At 43.7% G+C, this 17,394-nt stretch overlaps 1 protein-coding gene across 1 annotated transcript in view; it reads left to right on the plus strand.

Moving 5' to 3' along the window:
• Nucleotides 1-10,430: 10,430 nt before the first annotated feature.
• The window catches only part of IL1RAPL2 (interleukin 1 receptor accessory protein like 2), a gene marked incomplete at its 3' end in the record, with an annotated part of 258,654 nt that continues 251,690 nt past the window's right edge, over nucleotides 10,431-17,394 (plus strand). The window contains exon 1 of the mRNA XM_083372225.1: nucleotides 10,431-10,810. The remainder of the gene's footprint in view (nucleotides 10,811-17,394) is intronic.

Consider the following 17,394-nt stretch of genomic DNA (forward strand, 5'->3'; position numbering starts at 1 on the left):
CCTTTCCTTTCCTTTCCTTTCCTTTCCTTTCCCCCCTTTCCTTTCCTTTCCTTTCCTTTCCTTTCCTTTCCTTTCCTTTCCTTTCCTTTCCTTTCCTTTTCCTTCCTCTCCTCTCCTCTCCTCTCCTCTCCTTTCCTTTCCTTTCCTTTCCTTTCCTTTCCTTTCCTTTCCTTTCCTTTCCTTTCCTTTCCCTTTCCTTCCTTTCCTTTCCTTTCCTTTCCTTTCCTTTCCTTTCCTTTCCTTTCCTTTCCTTTCCTTTCCTCCTTTCCTTTCCTTTCCTTTCCTTTCCTTTCCTTTCCTTTCCTTTCCTTCCTTTCCTTCCTTTCCCTTCCTTTCCCTTCCTTTCCCTTCCCTTTCCCTTCCCTTCCCTTCCCTTCCCTTCCCTCCCTTCCCCATCTCCCTTCTTACTTTTCCCTTCTCTCCCCTCTCCCTCCTTCCTCCCCTCCTGGCTTGGAAGGACTTCCTCAACTCTTCCATGAAAACGGCCAAGGAAAGTGACTCAACTTTCTCTTGCCTGGGGACGTAGCCTCCACCACCCGCTGGCTGCTCCGAGAGGAGCTTGCTTGGCCCAGGAGGGACGGGGGGACAAGGCGTGAGCAGCCAATGCGTGCCAGAGGCTCGCTGCAACTTTGGTGCCCCTCCCGGATCTGCTGAGCCTAACGTTGGCTTCCGTCTTGCTTTTTGCCCATCCTTCTCCTGCCCAGCCGTGGAGAGACGTCTCCTTCCCCTCTTCCAGCCATCTCTCCCCAGACCCAGCCTGAGAGATGTGAGACACCCCCCCCCCCCCGCTTCTCCTGGTGGCTTTTGAACTGCTCTGCTTCTTCCTGTGGATTTTTGCAAGCATGGAACGCCGGGACCTGTGATCTCCAGCTGCAAGTAAGCCCCACATGTGAAGGCGCCTTTCACGGGTTGGGTGTTGGGTTGGATTGCCAGGCTGGTGACCCTTCTCTTCAGCCCACTCCCCTCCTTGAGACTCCCCTCTCCAGGGCAGCCCCCACCCCTGAGGCAGGACCTGAGATTGCTCTTCAGCCCAAGTTTAAAGGCTGGAGTCTAGATCTCTCTTCAGCGAAATAAGCAAGACCCCCCACACACACACCCCGTTTGCAAAGCTGGGTGAGTAATTTTTGATATAAATCAAACATAGATGCATCACTGCCTTTTTTAAAATGAGAGTGGAGGGTGTGTGTGTGTGTGTGTCATAAGGACCACCGGGGATTAAAAAATTATCTGTGAAACTGCTTTTCAACTGTAGTATAAAATTATCTCCTTGAAACTGATTTCAAGCGTCGTTTGCTGAGAACGCACAGAATGTGTTCTGGGGTGGTTGAAACCATCAACTCACCTTCTGCCCCATAGATGTGTGGCTTTGAGGAAGGCTAAATTACTTTTTTTTGGGGGGTGGGAGGCTGGCAAGATCAAGCTTTGTGCTCAGTGCCCTGGCACTGATTTCCCTGCTTTGGAAAAAGGGAGGATTGGGATATCAAAAGATTTAGGTTTATCTCCCAGCAGTCTGGTCAGTTATGAAGAAAGGGATTGAAAACATGTTTGATTTTAGAAGTTCAGAGGCAAAACTCTGGATAGGATCAGCCTTTGGAGAGGCAGAGCAACCCAACGAGGGATGAACAGTTGACCCCCCCAGCAGTTGGAGGTTCTCCCCTTGAGAAGCTGGCAATGTTTCCACTTCTTTAAAAAAAGGCATCTTGTTTAAGACGCGCCAGTGTCTTTTCTCACAATTCAGCCGTGTCACAAACCATTAGGCGCCATGGATATTAAGCCCTGCCTTTTGTATTTTGTACGAGGCCCTAATTCTGATATTAAATTATTATTAAAAGCCTGCAAAACTCTTGCCCTCCTCCCTCCTCCTCCTCCTCCTCCTCCTCCTCCTCCTCTGCGTGGTACTCCTTTACCTATATTCAAGATTTGTTTGGCTGTATTTCCTACGCACGTTCAATCTCTCCTGCAGACAGATTGTGTGTGAGGATTTAAGTGAAAAAAAGGGAACATTTCAAATCTGTTGTTTAGGTAAGGAAAGAATTAGATTTATTCCTCCCTTAAAAGATGTTCGTGTTTAGCCCATGTCCTTTTGAACAGTGTTTACTAACTGCAGCCAACGCTTGGTCAAATAAATGTCTTGACTACATAACTGGAATCTTGTCACTCAGAAACCACATATTTTCATTTTTTTTCCTCCTTCTTCTGATTCGGGAGATCATTCAAAAGCAAACTGAACTGAGTCCAGTCTTGGAGGTTTTAGACTTTCATCCTTGCTAGATTTTTTTTTTTAATTTGTAGTTGACTTAATTCCCGGTGACCCTTTGGATGCTGATGGGATCCTTTGGCTCTCCAATAGTTGGACATGCTTTGGGATATAAAAATAAAGCTGCTTTATGATGGTGCTACCCCTCAGCTGTTCCCCGGTTCTGCATCGCCAACAGCAAGGATCAATGGAAGTTTGTCAAGAGTGGAATTAAGTAAGCTACTCCCTGGCCTTGTCGATGGACTTGTCACTCAGGAGATCCCGGCACGTGACTGATTCCTGCCTGGCCTTAGCTGCTTTGATTAGGTGCCTGCCTGGCGGCTGATGCTGGTGCTTTGAAAAAAAACAAAACCCGAATCCAAGTCTGGCTGTCAGTCCATCTGGGAGACGTGGCATCTGCGACATCTGGTCGAGCATCTGCGGCTGTAGCATGCCCTCGGTGAAGGCTTCCGCCAAAAATGCATCTGTAGTTCTGATCAGTGTATAAGCTAGGTGAGAGATTAGATTTCTCACAGGAGGGTAAGAATAACAGAATAGCAGAGTTGGAAGGGATCTTAGAGGTCTTCTGGTCCACCTCCGAGATGAACCCTATAACTATTTCAAACAAATGGTTGTCCAACCTCTTCTTAAAAACCTCCAGTGATGGAGCACCCACAACTTCTGGGGGCAAGCCGTTCTGCTGATTAATTGTTTTCACCGTCAGGAAATTTTTCCTTACTTCTAGGTTGCTTCTCTCCTTGGTGAGTTTCCGTCCGTTGCTTCTTGTCCTGTCTTCATGGGCTTTGGAGAATAGCTTGACTCCCTCTTCTTTGGGGCAGCCCCTGAGAGATTGGAACATTGCTATCATGTCACCCCTAGACCTTCTCTTCATTAAACTGGACATACCCACTTCCAGCAACCGTTCCTCATACGCTGATAGTCCTTTTAATCACGGTTTGTGGTTGAAGTCATGATTGGCTAAACTAAGCTATAAATCCTGGCTTATGAGCCAGAGTGAGACTGAACTTAAACACTAGGCTGAGCCAAAACTCCATTATAGTTTAAGCATGAATCCAATCAGATCCCTGAAAGGGCATCTGTCCACCTTAAACTACATGGTAGTTTAGCGATTGAAAGAATCAGAGGCTGCTTTGGGCAAAACATGATTTTAAAAATATATATTTGGGTAATATTAAGTCAGCTGGGCAGTGGGTCTATGGGATCAAAGATGTGAGATCAACCCTTACAATCCCAGGGGTCTCTGAAGGTCAGCAAGGACAGGGGGTGTCTTTGATTTTTGGGTAGTTATTTGTGGACGTTGGATCCTGTTTTTCACATCTCCCAAATTGGCTCCTATCGGTTAAAACAAAGAGATGCCTATCAGGAAGCAGACCATTAGATTGATGAAGGAAGAGGACAAATTGCTCAGAGATAACAGAAAAGAGATTTGCTGCTCCAGGAAGCAAACTCCACAAGGGGACATTTTGACCAAGTTTGGCTTCAGGCTGAGCTGACCTCAACAGGGACTTCTTGTAGACTCACAAAAGGTCTAGAACCTAGACTTGCCTTCCGTGATCTGGATCCTTGAAGCTATATCAAATCCCAATTCTGGGAGGAAGATGAGAGTTGTCACCAATCCGGAACGTACCAGGCTTAGGAAGGCTGATTTAAGGGATTCCCTCCATCTTAATTCTGTCTTTCCGAGGTCAGGAAGCAGCTAGGAAGCACCTTTCCTTCAGGGTGGTGGGGAACCAGGGACTCAGATTGATCTCTTTGCTCGATGTGACGACTTGGAAACAGACTGTTGATAGCCACTTGGTTGTAAACTGAAGCACTCTGTTGAGCCATAAACCATTGTTTACTCAAATCAGTTTAATTAACTCGAAGGAGCCACTTAGATCTCCAATTAGGCATTTTAGCTGCAGGGGGAAAAGAGTAGCAATAAATTTTTACTCAGCCGCTGGAAGCTGTTCTTTTTAAATTGGGTTCCAATCGGCTTCCATTATTAGTCAATCTTTCCTAAAAAAGTGGTGAGGTTGGACTTTAGCTATGCAAAGCAACAGGGAGATAGGTTTTATTTTGATCCACCTGATGACATGAGATTGTTCTTGAATCCTCTGAGGCAAAAGTAAGATATTTTTTTTAAAACAACAACAACAACAACAACAGCCGAGTGGCAAAGAGAAGAATTGGGTCTAAACTGTGAATCAAGTTCAGCTTCGCTTAAAACAGGCTTTCCTAAATAAAGCAGAATTGTCCGGCTTCATATTTTGCAGCTGGCTAGTTTCATGCAGCATGCTGAACCCAGAACCAATTGGTGATTTTTAGCAATATACGAAGCCAACCTCACAGCCTTCTCTGGATTTTTCCAGACACTGGACAGCAGAAAATGGCTTTATCCCCTTTATCCAGGGATTTTCTGGAAGGCTTTAAGCAATCTGAACATCTAAGGTTGCGGCTTAGGTTTTTACTGCAAGAAACAGCGTCTGAACAACTGGAAGCTCTGTTGCCTCCAAATGCAGTTTATTTCATGGTAAAACGTTCGTCCTTCCACAGTGATGAAATGCTGTATTTGCTGCAACCTTATGACCTGGTGTCCAATTATATTTAGACTGTTTCTACCAAAGACGTGGTGGAGATGGAAGCCCAAGTCTTCCACAGTCTTCCAGCTGTGTTTGGGAGCTCAATTAATCATAAATATGATGGAACTTGCTGAGATGGCTAAATTGACTTCTTGGATCAGAGAAAAGACACGGTCTATGTTTATGGTGGGCTGGAAGTCGTCTGATGGGCTTCTTGTGTCAGGCAGGAAAAAAAATAAAATGAAATAATGATGTATGGTTTTGAGGACCGGACAGGACAGATTGTAGAAAGAATGGAGTTCTGTTGTCAGCCTAGAGTAAGAGGTAAATTTATAATGATATGATAACTGCTGTAAAGAACATTGAAGGGCCGGTGCTCATCTCCGTTTCAAAGCCGAAGAGCCAGAGCTTGTCCGAGGACATCTCCGTGGTCATGTGGCCGGCATGACTAGACGCCAAAGGCGCACGGAACGCTGTTACCTTCCCACTGGAGCGGTCCCTATTTTTCTACTGGCATTTTTTATGTGCTTTCGAACTGCTAGGTTGGCAGAAGCTGGGACGAGTAACAGGCGCTCACTCTGTTACGCGGCACTCGGGATTCGACCTGCCAAACTGCCGATCTTCTGATCAACAAGCTCAGCGTCCTAACCCATATGCATACATATATATGCATACACACACACACACACAAACACACACACAAACACACACAGAGCAAACAAAGGTTAAGCTCAATTCTTCTTCTAGCATGGAGCAAACATTTCAGCAGAAGTGAAAAGGTGGGACTTATATAAAAGAAGAAAACCTCGCCGCCGTTCTGCTCTTTCGAATTTCTTAAGCCTCCGTCTCCCTGGTGGGAGTGACACGTTTTGCTAAGCTCTGAGGTGTTACGAGGACTGTTGTTGGCTCCCGGCTGCAATAAACATTTTGATTGAGGTAACGTTTTATGTGAACCCAACCATTGCAGCTTATAAAATACGGTTTGTGGCTGAGTATACACTGACTGAACTCAGCTCATTCGGGCATTCTTCAGCAAGTCTTGGAGAAACAAACCATAACTTGGATGTGATTTCTGGGTGCCGTGTCTCTCTTTTGCTTCAGGCTCTTCCTATAAATGCCACCTTTTTATGGAAAACACCCCCCCCAGGTGAAACGGGGCTTAAATAGGAAAAACGGCTAGTCCTTGGCTTATGACCACAACTGAGCCTAAAATTTGTGTCAGACCTTTGCCCCATCATACAGATCTTTCTTGCCCCAGGGTTTAAGGGGGTCACTGCAGTTATTCAGTTAGCAACACAGCCGTTGAATGAATCTGGCTTCCCCCACTGACTTTGCTTGTCAGAAGGTCGCAAAAGGGGATCACGTGAACCCCCCCTCCGGGACGCCGCGACGGTCATAAGTATGAACCAGGTGGTCAAGCAGCTGAATTTGAATCACACGATCGTGGGGCTGCTACAAAGATCGCCAGTGTGAAAAACGGTCGTCAGTCACTTTTTTCCGGCGCTGTTTGTAACTTTGAATGGCCGTGAAAGGAACTGTTGTAAGTCGAGGACCGCCTGTACTGGGGCAATGTTTTTGCTTTCGTTCGCGACCCTCTGCACTCACGGCGCAACAGAAGTGATGCTTATTCTGTTAGGATTGGAAACAGAAATCATAGTTTTGGCCTCATCCAGGTCAACTGGCTCAAGGGAGGAAAACGCCAAGGTAGAACGCCTGTCACGAAAGCATCTCTAATCTCACCTTGAAGGCTTCAGAAGAAGGAGATCTCTCTCTTCTTGCTTTGCGTTACCGAAGAGCTCTTGCTGTTCAGACGTTCAGGTCCCAAGGTTCATCAAAATCTGCCTTGAGAGGTTTTGCGCTCATCTGAAGCAGTGGAGAGAACCTGGAGCTGTTTGTTGTGCTGAAACATGATTTGACTGTGGATTGTTGAACAGATGGGGTCACTTGGGAAGTGGAACGCAACCCACTTCCTGTGTAATGTCCTAGTAGGATTCATTTGCTGGCTATCTGGGCTGACCTTTCACGAACCTCTTCTACTTATCTTTTGTGGCTGCTTTCCAAAGCGATGCCTCTTCATCCAGAGATTGGGTTGTTGTTTTTTTTGAGGGTTAGGGTTCATTGTCTGAGCTTGTGGGTTGGTTTCTGAATATTTTGTTACCAGGCTAGATAATATCTTCAGCAGAATTTAGGAAAGGTCAGCGTCAGTGTTCTTCTGCTTCAAAGGGCTTCATGGGGTCAGTAGGTCTTGTGATAAGGAGGTCACGTCAATGAGGGTCACGTCGGGTGGGGGACTTGTGATGGGTCTTGTGATGGGTCAGGTGTGGGTCACATCAGGTGAGGACCTTGTGATGGGTCATGTGCTGGGTCTTGTGATGGGTCAGGTGTGGGTCACATCAGGTGAGAGTCATGTGCTGGATCTTATGGGGAGGTCACATCAGGTGAGGGTCATTGGGAAGTGAAGTGTTGGTTGGGGGGGAGTTTGTGTGGGTTGGTTGAGGGTCGGTGTCGTCTCTGGTTAGCTGTGTGGTTGATCTGGATTCTGAGCAGGTTGTAGGCTGGTTGTGGGTCAATGTGACTTTTGATGGAGTTGTTTGTGGAGTACCAGGCTGTTTTTTTCCCTGTTGTTGAAGATGTAGACTTCTACCCCATGCAAAGCCTTTCACCTTGGCAGCCTCCTGCCTCAATCCAATGCTTTCATGCCTGTATAACCCTTTCTTCCCTTCTCACAGGACTAGCCTCATGCTGGGGACAATTTAATACCAATGTAGCATTCATCATTTTACGTGGCAATGCAATAAATCTGGACAGTGAGCAGCCTCCCTGAAGTTTTATATTTTAAAAAGACAGGAGGAGGCCAAACCGTTAGCAGATGCCAAAACATCTCTTAAGAGGACCAGTGGAACATGCTCTACTGCTCTGGGGAGCAGAAATGGATTTTCAGCTCAGCATTTTATCTCTCGATGCCGTCTACCTGTCTGTCCATCTGTTGCTTCAGTTGACAGAGCTGAGGCTGGAGCTGAGGCCCCAGCCAACATATTGAGTATATTGCAATATCTTTCCCTTTGAATGGTCAAAGAACACTTGGCTGAGTGCTTCCCAGGTTGAACGGAGGCAACGTGGGTTAGTCTCATTGTTGTAACTCTGGGGCCTCCAAATGTGACAATTTAAAGACTTCTGGACTTCATTTCCCAGAATTCCCCAGCCAGCTTAGCATAGTTGGCTGAGGAATTCTGGAATTTGAAGTCCACAAGTCTTAATTTTGTATTTTATTCTTGCCCTGTGAACCGCCCTGAGTCCTCAGGGAGAAGGGCGGTATAGAAATATTATTAAATTAAATTAAATTAAATTAAATTAAATTAAATTAAATTAAATTAAATTAAAGTTGCCAAGTTTGGAGACCCCTGATGTAACTTATCAATGGTGTCCAGATTTTTTTCTACAACTTGCTGTCCTCCTGTGTTCAGTTCTTAACATCAGTGTTAGCAGACTGAAATGTAAGACGTTAAGAGCATGCCACATGAAAAAAAAGGATTGCATAGAATGTATGTTTGATAATCTGAGACAACTGGGAGAGTGTATGAAATGAAGAATGGTCACTAGTTACATATACAGTCACTGAATTCAGCATGCTATTTAGCTATAATTTGGGTGGTTTGGTTTTAGTTTAGCAGATTGTCTCAACCGATCATTCTGAGTCATAAATTAGGCCTTCTGTCTTGTGTGGACCCAGCAATGGTGGTGTGTTCAACAGATTATGATAAACCATTTAGCCTGAATTGGTTTTAGCTGGAAAAGGTGAACTCAGGCATGCTGGTTTGTGAAGGTCGACTTCTGGCTTGTGCTAACCCAGTTAATTGTAGTTCAGATCCTAAAACATGGTTGCATCATGGCGCCATATATTTAGTCTCTCCAACTGGATTGGCAAGGAAACTTAAAAAACAAAACAAAAAAACAACAACGCCACCACCACCACACCAGATAATCCAAAATGGAACTGGAAATTCCCGGGACTTTTTTTTTTAAGCCTATAACTTTGATTTCCTGAACTCTGGCCCTCGGATGTTGCTTGTGGTGCTTTCAATTTCAGCAAGCTAACTTGTCCACTCCATGAAGCAGCTGAGAATGCAAGAATGACAGCTTGGATTTTCTGTTAAGAGCGGAACAGACTAATCTCTTATGGTTTCCATATAATAAATATCCTAGCGTGCCGTTTTCTAGAAGAGGCCAGACAGCTGGTGTGTTGGGGTTCATGTTACTTTTTGCTTACCCGTGGGTAATGCAGCCGTGTTTATGTTGTGGGTTAGGGAAACAATGATGGGATCTCTTGCAAAGTTCAAAAGTCAAGATTCTTAGAAGCAGAGCAGTATTTTTGTTGACAGACAAGAGCAAATGTTGACCAGGCTGCTTCTCCAGTGGGATGTCCAAGCATTTAAATGACGGCTTGATGGCTTGGCCAAAACAGCATGACTTGCATAGCAGAGGATTGCCCCTACATTGCTTAGAGAAGAACCAGTGAGACATGGTACAGTTGAGTGAGCCAGCAAAAATGAGGTCTCTTAACAAGTTTGTTGCAAGGCATATTTGATGGCCCTTGAGCCAATCAATGTTTCTGCACCAATGAAGGAATTATAGTTCTCAGTCTGACCTCATAAGATTCCAGAAAAGTGAAGGCAGATATGGAAAGCAGAAAGGAGATCTGTCACTGGCAGCCATGAACTGAATCAAATAAATGACATAATAGTAAAGCAGATTTGGAAGGGACCTAAAGGTCTTCTAGTTCAACACCCTGCTCAAGCAAAAGACCCTATGCCACTTCAGATAAGTGGCTGTCCAGTCTCTTCTTAAAAGCCACCAGTGATGGAGCACCCCTCAACCTCTGGAGGCAAACATTCCACTGGTAAATTGTCCTCCCTGTTAGGAAGTTTCTCCTTAATTCCAGGTTGCTTCTCTCCTTGATTAGTTTCCATCCATTGCTTCTTGTCCTGCCTTCTGGTACTTTGGAGAATAGCTTGACTCCCTCTTCTTTGTGGGCAGCCCTTTAGATATTAGAAGACTGCTATCATGTCACCTATAGTCCTTCTCTTTGTTAGACTAGATTGAGATACCCAATTCCTGCAGCCATTCTTCATATTCTTCATATTCAAGGTTGACTCAGCCTTCCATCCTTCCGAGGTAGGTAAAATGAGGACCCAGATTGTTGGGGGCAATTAAGCTGACTTTGTAATAATGCCGCTTGGGGTGTGTGTGAAAGCCCTAATAAGCAGGCATATACATAGAATGAAGGCTACTGCTAAGCTTGTAAGCCGCCCTGAGTCTTCGGAGAAGGGCGGGATATAAATGGAATAAAAAATAAAAAATAAATAAAAAAGTATGTTTAGCTCCAAAGCTCTGAGTAGCAACCAAGCAGATATGTGAAACACCAAGCCTGGGTGTCTTGAAAATTTCTGAATCCGGATCAAGGCATTAAAAAGGGAAGGCTACAGACTCCCTAAACTGGTCTACAGGCTTATGAACGGCTGCCAGATGTTGCATTCAGTCCCTAAGTCAGCCTGCCTTCGAGCATCTTCTAATTAACCTTGAGAACTCGTGTTGTACAGCAAATTATTTCAGAATAGGATTCTAATTTATTTCTCTGTCCAAGAGAGTGCCCTGTTTGGGAGGGAGCCAAGTGGATCATTGTTTGCTCAAAGCTGTCCCACTTCCTCTCCCCCCCCCCTTTGATCATCTGGCTTGTTCCTCCTGCAGATAAGCATTTCCCCATGTTTTCTTAAGAAGGGACCTTGCCATTTGAAATCGGTAATGTGACATATAGAACAGGCAGCTCTGAGAGATGACATGAAAAAAAAAAGTAATCCTCCCTTTTCAGGTTCGGCCAATAGATTTGTGAAGCAAAGAAGGAAGATCCGTTTCATGTCGTGAAGGCATCATCAAAGGAAGGAAGGAAAGCAGCGGTTATCTAGAGATCTGGTGATCTGTCAAAAGCATCTAATCGGTGTGGAAAAGATTTCACTTTGCTCTCAGTTCTTTCCCCCGGCGGAATCCAAGCAGCTAAATTTAATATTGGGAAAATGTTAAAGGGGTGGCTGTTGTATTTGACAAAACAGTACACATTTGCAGAAATAACAGATCAAGAGGTCTCGGAAAGGATCAGCAGCCAGCAGACTGTTTTCTGTAAATCAGAACAACCTCGCTATTCTAATTTGCTATTTGTTTCTAGCGTACCTCTGTAAGATAGATTGTCCCCAGAGCTTCAGATTTAACTCGGTGAATGGATATTGTGCTGTCTCTTCTCCCTTAGGGCTGGATCGAAGGGGAGAGAGATGGAATGAAAAAATATTTGGGTGTTTCTACATTTGTATGGATAATTCTTTCATCAGTCAAGGAGTGGGCGGGACTGGGGTTTGCGGAGTGGAGGGGAAGGAGGAGGAGTAGGAGGAGGAAGAGGAGGAGGAGGAAGAGGAGGAGGAGGACTCCTTGGTACTATCTGAACTTGGTGGTTTTATTTCAGGACATATTCAAGCTGTATTCTGAATCTGCGTGCTTTTTTTTTTTTAAATGGGCCTTGGTGTCTTTTACGTTTTGGTTTTGCAACGATCTGCCAGCCGTATTTGGATTCAGCCATAAAACCCAAATTGTATTATTAGAATGAAAAAAAAGCAGAAATTGTGCAAACTGGAATTTCTTTCTTTCTTTCTTTCTTTCTTTCTTTCTTTCTTTCTTTCTTTCTTTCTTTCTTTCTTTCTTTCTTTCTTTCTTTCTTCATCGATTCCGTAACTGGCCAGGTGCCATTTGTTGTTTCTGGTCAACGCGATCTTCTCTGATGGGGTCCCGTTGAGAGTTAGGATTTTATTGATTTACTTCAAATATTTATAGCTGTCCAAAGGCTTTCATACAAGATGAAAAAGAGAACATGTTCCCCACATCTTCTTAAATAATTGCGTGGGAGAGAGGCAGGGCTGATTTGACACCTGCCTCTTAAATATCCCACACCTGAGGGGAATGTGTGTCAGGTAGGCCAAACCAAGAAATCAACCCCACAGGAAAGTCTTCGACTTCACAACAGTTCGTTCAATGATCGTTCAAAGTTACAACTGCACTGGAAATGGTGACTTGTGACTGTTTTTCACACTTACGACTATTGTAATTGCTTATTTGTGAGTCAAGGATCCAGTATGGCACTGCAGCTGCAGAGACACTCAGATAAAATAACAGAGTCTGAGTTTTTGATGAGGCAATGTTATTATTTGAGTGCAGGAAAAGACGTACCTGGATCCTACAATTTAAGAAGATTAATACAATTGGTCTGCATCTCGGCTTAAGGATAACTTGAAGGCTGAGTTTACTCACAGGGTTGGAAAGTCAGACTGAAGATAAAGAGAGAGACTCTGAATTCAGACATGATGTTAAATTAGCATTGTTTGTGGAGACATTGGTGGTCTCTAACCTTGGTGGTTTTCTTGCAGATGTTTCTTGACCCAACTAGGTAACATGATCAGTGTTAGAAGGGAATGGAGCTTGCCCTTATTTTTATAGACTAATGGCTTGCCCTATCAGGGTTGATGGGGCTGTTCTAGCACTGATGATGTTACCTAGTTGAGTCATGAAATGTCTACAAGAAAACCATCCAGCTCAGAGCACACCAAGCATCCCACAGTCAAGCCCTGAGCTACAAACCAAGTTCAGACAGCACCATAGACTCGAGAGTTCAACTCTGGGCTACAAATATTCACTTCTATAGGACCGCTTATTTGAACCTTAGTGGCATATTCACACAAATCCTTTACACCATGCATGCTTAAGCAACTTAGATAATACAGGAAGCCTGCTGGCATCCCAGCTTCTTAGCCACAATACCTGGATGGTTGTAATTTTTTTTTTTTGCTCCTTCTCCATCTTGGACCCCCTTCTCTGAGTTCTAGAGAAGCCCAAAGTTTCAGCATTTTTCCCGAGCCTTTTCATTGCATGAGAACAACAGATCTGTTTTGGGGTTTAGGTTAACAATACCATGCATTTTTATAATTAGCTGTTGTGTTGAGGAAACGGGGGAAAAGCAGCTTCACTGTTGCATTTGATTTGGTTCTCGCTGTCTAACAGAGCTTGTATCGTGGTTAATGGGAAACCTTTCATTGATCTTAATAGAATTAGATTGCATCCTGAAGCCTCATGACAGGTTCTTAGCTCTGCTTCCGTTACCATGTAGACGCTCCTGGTTTTTTTTGGCGGGGAGGGCTCCTTTAGCTACAGAATGAAATCTGTTACCTTCAATAAATTAATCTCTGTCTCATTATAATGCATCGCCTTAATTACAGGTATGTGTCAGTGTTGCTAAGGCTCAACCCAAATTATTAGAACAGATATGCTTAAATGTCAAACCTACAGGAAGGGGAAAAGGCCTGGGGGTGTTAATTCATTCCAAAACCAAATTTCCATTTCTGTCAACATCATGGAATCCTTTACTGCACGGGTTACCAAAACTGGTCATTAAAAATAAAATCACAACGGCGCCTTCAGCCTGAAAATTGATAGGGTTAAATTGGTCTTGGGTTTTAATATGGGGTTTCCCCCCCCCTTCCTCCTTATCAAAAGATGAACACATTGGAGTAAATTAGAGTTAGAGTAAATAGTTGCCTTGGCTTTGCTGCAGGGGGATTGTCTTAAACAGTGTTGTGTTCTACTTAAATGGGTTTGAAAAGATCCCTGGAAATGAGAATAGTTAATGCAGGTAAATCCTCGACTGACAGCACTTCATTTAGTGACTGGTTTTTTCTCAGTTACGACCATTGCAGGATCCCCATGGTCACATGATAAAAATTTAGACACTTGGAAACCAGGCACGTATTATCCTATTTGGGGGGACATGCTCTAAAGCCAAAAGAGTTTGGTCAAGAATACATATATGGTTAGAGAAAATGATTAAAAAACACATAGATTTGAAGCCAGAATTATTTTTGTTAGGTATAATTGGAGGAAACTATGAGAAGGAAAGGGACGCGGTGGCTCAGTGGGTTAGGACGCTGAGCTTGTCGATCAGAAGGTCGGCAGTTTGGCGGGTCGAATCCCGAGTGCCGCGTAGCAGAGTGAGCCCCTGTTACTCGTCCCAGCTTCTGCCAACCTAGCAGTTTGAAAGCACGTCAAAACGCAAGTAGAAAAATAGGGACCACTCCGGTGGGAAGGTAACAGCGTTCCGTGCGCCTTTGGCGTCTAGTCATGCCGGCCAGGTGACCACGGAGACGTCCTCGGACAAGCACTGGCTCTTCGGCTTTGAAACGGAGATGAGCACCGGCCCCTAGAGTCGGAAACGACTAGCACACATGTGCGGGTTTACCTTTACCTTTACCTTATGAGAAGGAACGTGTATATTTAATGTTACACGTATTAACTGCAGTGAAAATTGTATTTGCTCAACATTGGAAAGATGAAGAATTACCCGCGGAGGAAGAGATAATTAAGAAAAATTTGGATTGTGCAGAAAATGGACAGACTGACACCAAAAATGAAAGAGGAAGAAGGTTCAGAATACTTTAGAACATGGGACACATTTTATCAATGGTTAGAAAAATGAGGCAGAGAGAAAGGAGTTTAACATGTACTAGTAAGCTAAAGACTGCAACCCAGACAATATGTTGCTGATAAAATATTAAGGATTTGTGACTATAAAAACTTAATAAAATATTGAACATAAAAAAAAGAAATTTAGACACTTGGCAGCTGTCTCACATTTATGACCGTGTCCCCAAGTGATATGATCCCCTTTTGTGACCACCTGACAAGCAAAGTCAATGGGGGGGGGACCCAGATTCACTTAACAAACCGTGTTACTAACTCTTTTTTTTTGGTATAGATTTTATTAGTTTTCATAGGGTTAGGAATAAGGTGGGGTCGGGATTAGGATTGGGATTTGGGTTAGGGTTAGGATTAGGGTTGGGGTTGAGGTTGGGTTTTTTCCAAATAACATTCTCAATATTTGGCAAACAGCATAATGTCTGGGTTCATGTGTTTAACAAACAATAATAGATCTAGTTAATTGTCATAAACAATATGTTAATTAATCACTCAATAGCCTTCTTGCTAATTTATATTCAAAATTACGTATCACGTCTTTCTAGCCATTGATAGAAATTATCCCACGTTCTAAAATACACCGAGTCTTCTTTCTCTTTCATCTTTAACTGTGTTACTATCTTAATGGCTGCAGTGATTCACTTAACAGCCGCGGCAAGAAAGGTCGTAAAACAGGGCAAAACCCTCCAATCCAATTTAGCCATGGGGTGGAAGGAAATTAAAATTAACAGTGATTCGAGGGATCTTGGCTTCTGGGGTTCAGTAAATAAAGAGAGTCCTCCGCTTATGACCACAAGCGAGTCCAACATTTCTGTTGTTAAGTGAGACATTTGTTAAGCGAGTTTGGTCCCATTTTTTGACCTTCCTCACCATGGTGGTTGAGTGAACCATTGCAGTCGTTAAATTAGTAACACGGTTGTTAAGTGAATCTGGCTTCCCCCATTGACTTTGCTTGTCAGAAGGTCGCCAAAGAGGATCACGTGACCCTGGGACACTGCAACGATCATAAACATGAGTCGGATGCCAAGCATTTAAATTTTAATCACGTGACCACAGGGATGCCCAACGGTCGGGAGTGTGAAAAACGCTCAGAAGTCCCATTTTTCACTGCCGCTGTAACTTCGAACAGTCACTAAACGAGCAGTCGTAAGCAGAGGACTGCCTGCACTCCAGATTCAGTCCTTATAAGCACCCTTGGAAAAACTGGCTTTGAAAGACATCGTGCAGATTCGAAAAGCAAAAACGAGTAACGTCGAAATTCAAAATAAGCTCCCCCCCCTTTTCTTTTGCTTATCTTGAAAGGGAACAGTGTGAGAATTATGTATGTATGATATCCTTCCCCCCCACTTTTCCTTTCTTGTCTTCAGGGAGCATAATTATCCCTATGAATTATGTGCCGAAGACGGAGAACTGATCTCTTTATACATATCGGTATTCAAATCGTACTCTGCCTTTTTTTTTTACAGTTCAACAGCTGCCATTTTCAAAGGAAATCGGGCGTGGGGGGGAGCTAACTGAAGTGAAACTTCCATATATATTTTTTTGTCCTTATCGTATCTGATTCAGATGAACGTATCCCTTCATTAGGGCGAGATTATATGGATGTTTAATTGGTCTGTCATGGCGAATAACTCTACAAGTGAGATAAAGTGAATTACATAGGAGTGGGTCTAGGCACCCAGAGACCACCCAGATCCAGATAGATCAAATATTCATGTATTCCCATTTTTTTTTACTTCCAGCAGCTAATATTGAGTGGCGTGGAGATATAGATAGCTCTCGACTTACAGCCGTTCATTTAGTGACCATTCAAAGTTACAACAGCACTGGAAAAAAAAAACATTTTTCACACTTAACAACCATTGCAGCAACCCCACGGTCACAGGATCAGAATTCAGTTACTTGACAACCGATTCGTATTTACGACGGTCACAGTGTCCCAGGGATTACGTGTTTCCCTTTTGTGACCACCTGGCAAGCAAAGTCAACGGGTGAAGCCAAATTCACTTTAACAACCAGGTTATTAACTTCACAACTGCAGCGATTTACTTAACAGCAGCTAAAAATAAAGGTCATAAAATGCGAGCATTAACTCTCTTAACAACCGTCTTGCTTAGCAACAGAAATGTTGGGCAAGCCGAGGACCGCCTGTTATCTATGTTTTTTTCTCAATTGGCACCCCACTAAGAACGCTCTGCCAATTTTGTCCGCTCACCTTTTAAGGCTTCCGGATTCCTGGCTGTTATTATACCTTGCGGTAATGAGTCCGTTTGTGTATTTATTTCTCTTATTAGATTCATTATCTGCCGCAATTCCTAGTTGCTTGCCAGCGGACAGCAATAAAACGCGGAAATAAAACACACACAGGAGGAAATTAAAACTACATAATCTAAACCTACATTATGTAAAACTACATAACGTTACGAGTCCAAATTTGGTCCTCCCTTTTAGATGCCATGCATCCCTGTTAAGTCCTCCAGCCCATCTTGGTTGCCATGGTTTCCAACATATCTAAACTGGAAGGCCCAAGCTCTCTTCAAGAGACCTTGCCATAAAAAGCAGGACCTTTATTGAAGGTCCGTCATGGTACCTCATGGTTTTCTCCTGAGACGGAGGAGATAAGCAGATAGAGTAAGTTAGAACAATTAGAACAGTTAAAACGATTAATCAGGGGAACAACTTGCCTCCAGAAGTTGTGAATGCTCCAAGACTGGAAATTTTTAAGAAGAGATTGGACAACCATTTCTCTGAAATGGTTTAGGGCCCCAAAAGTGCTTTTTCGGGAGGCAACGGGACATTCTTGTTTTTCTTTGAAGACATTTGGCTTCTCATTTAAGAAGCTTCTTCTGCTCTGACTGGCTGGTGGGGAATGGAAGGATTTATATTCCTTGCAGACAACTGTTGCAGACAATACAAATCGTTCCATTCCTCACCACCCAGTCGGAGCTGAAGAAGCTTCTTGCATGAGAAGTGAAACGTCTTCAAAGAAAAACATGGAAGTCCAGTTGCCTCCTG

The sequence above is a fragment of the Vipera ursinii genome, assembly GCF_947247035.1.
Source record: "Vipera ursinii genome assembly, chromosome: 12".
Lineage (NCBI taxonomy): Eukaryota > Metazoa > Chordata > Lepidosauria > Squamata > Viperidae > Vipera > Vipera ursinii.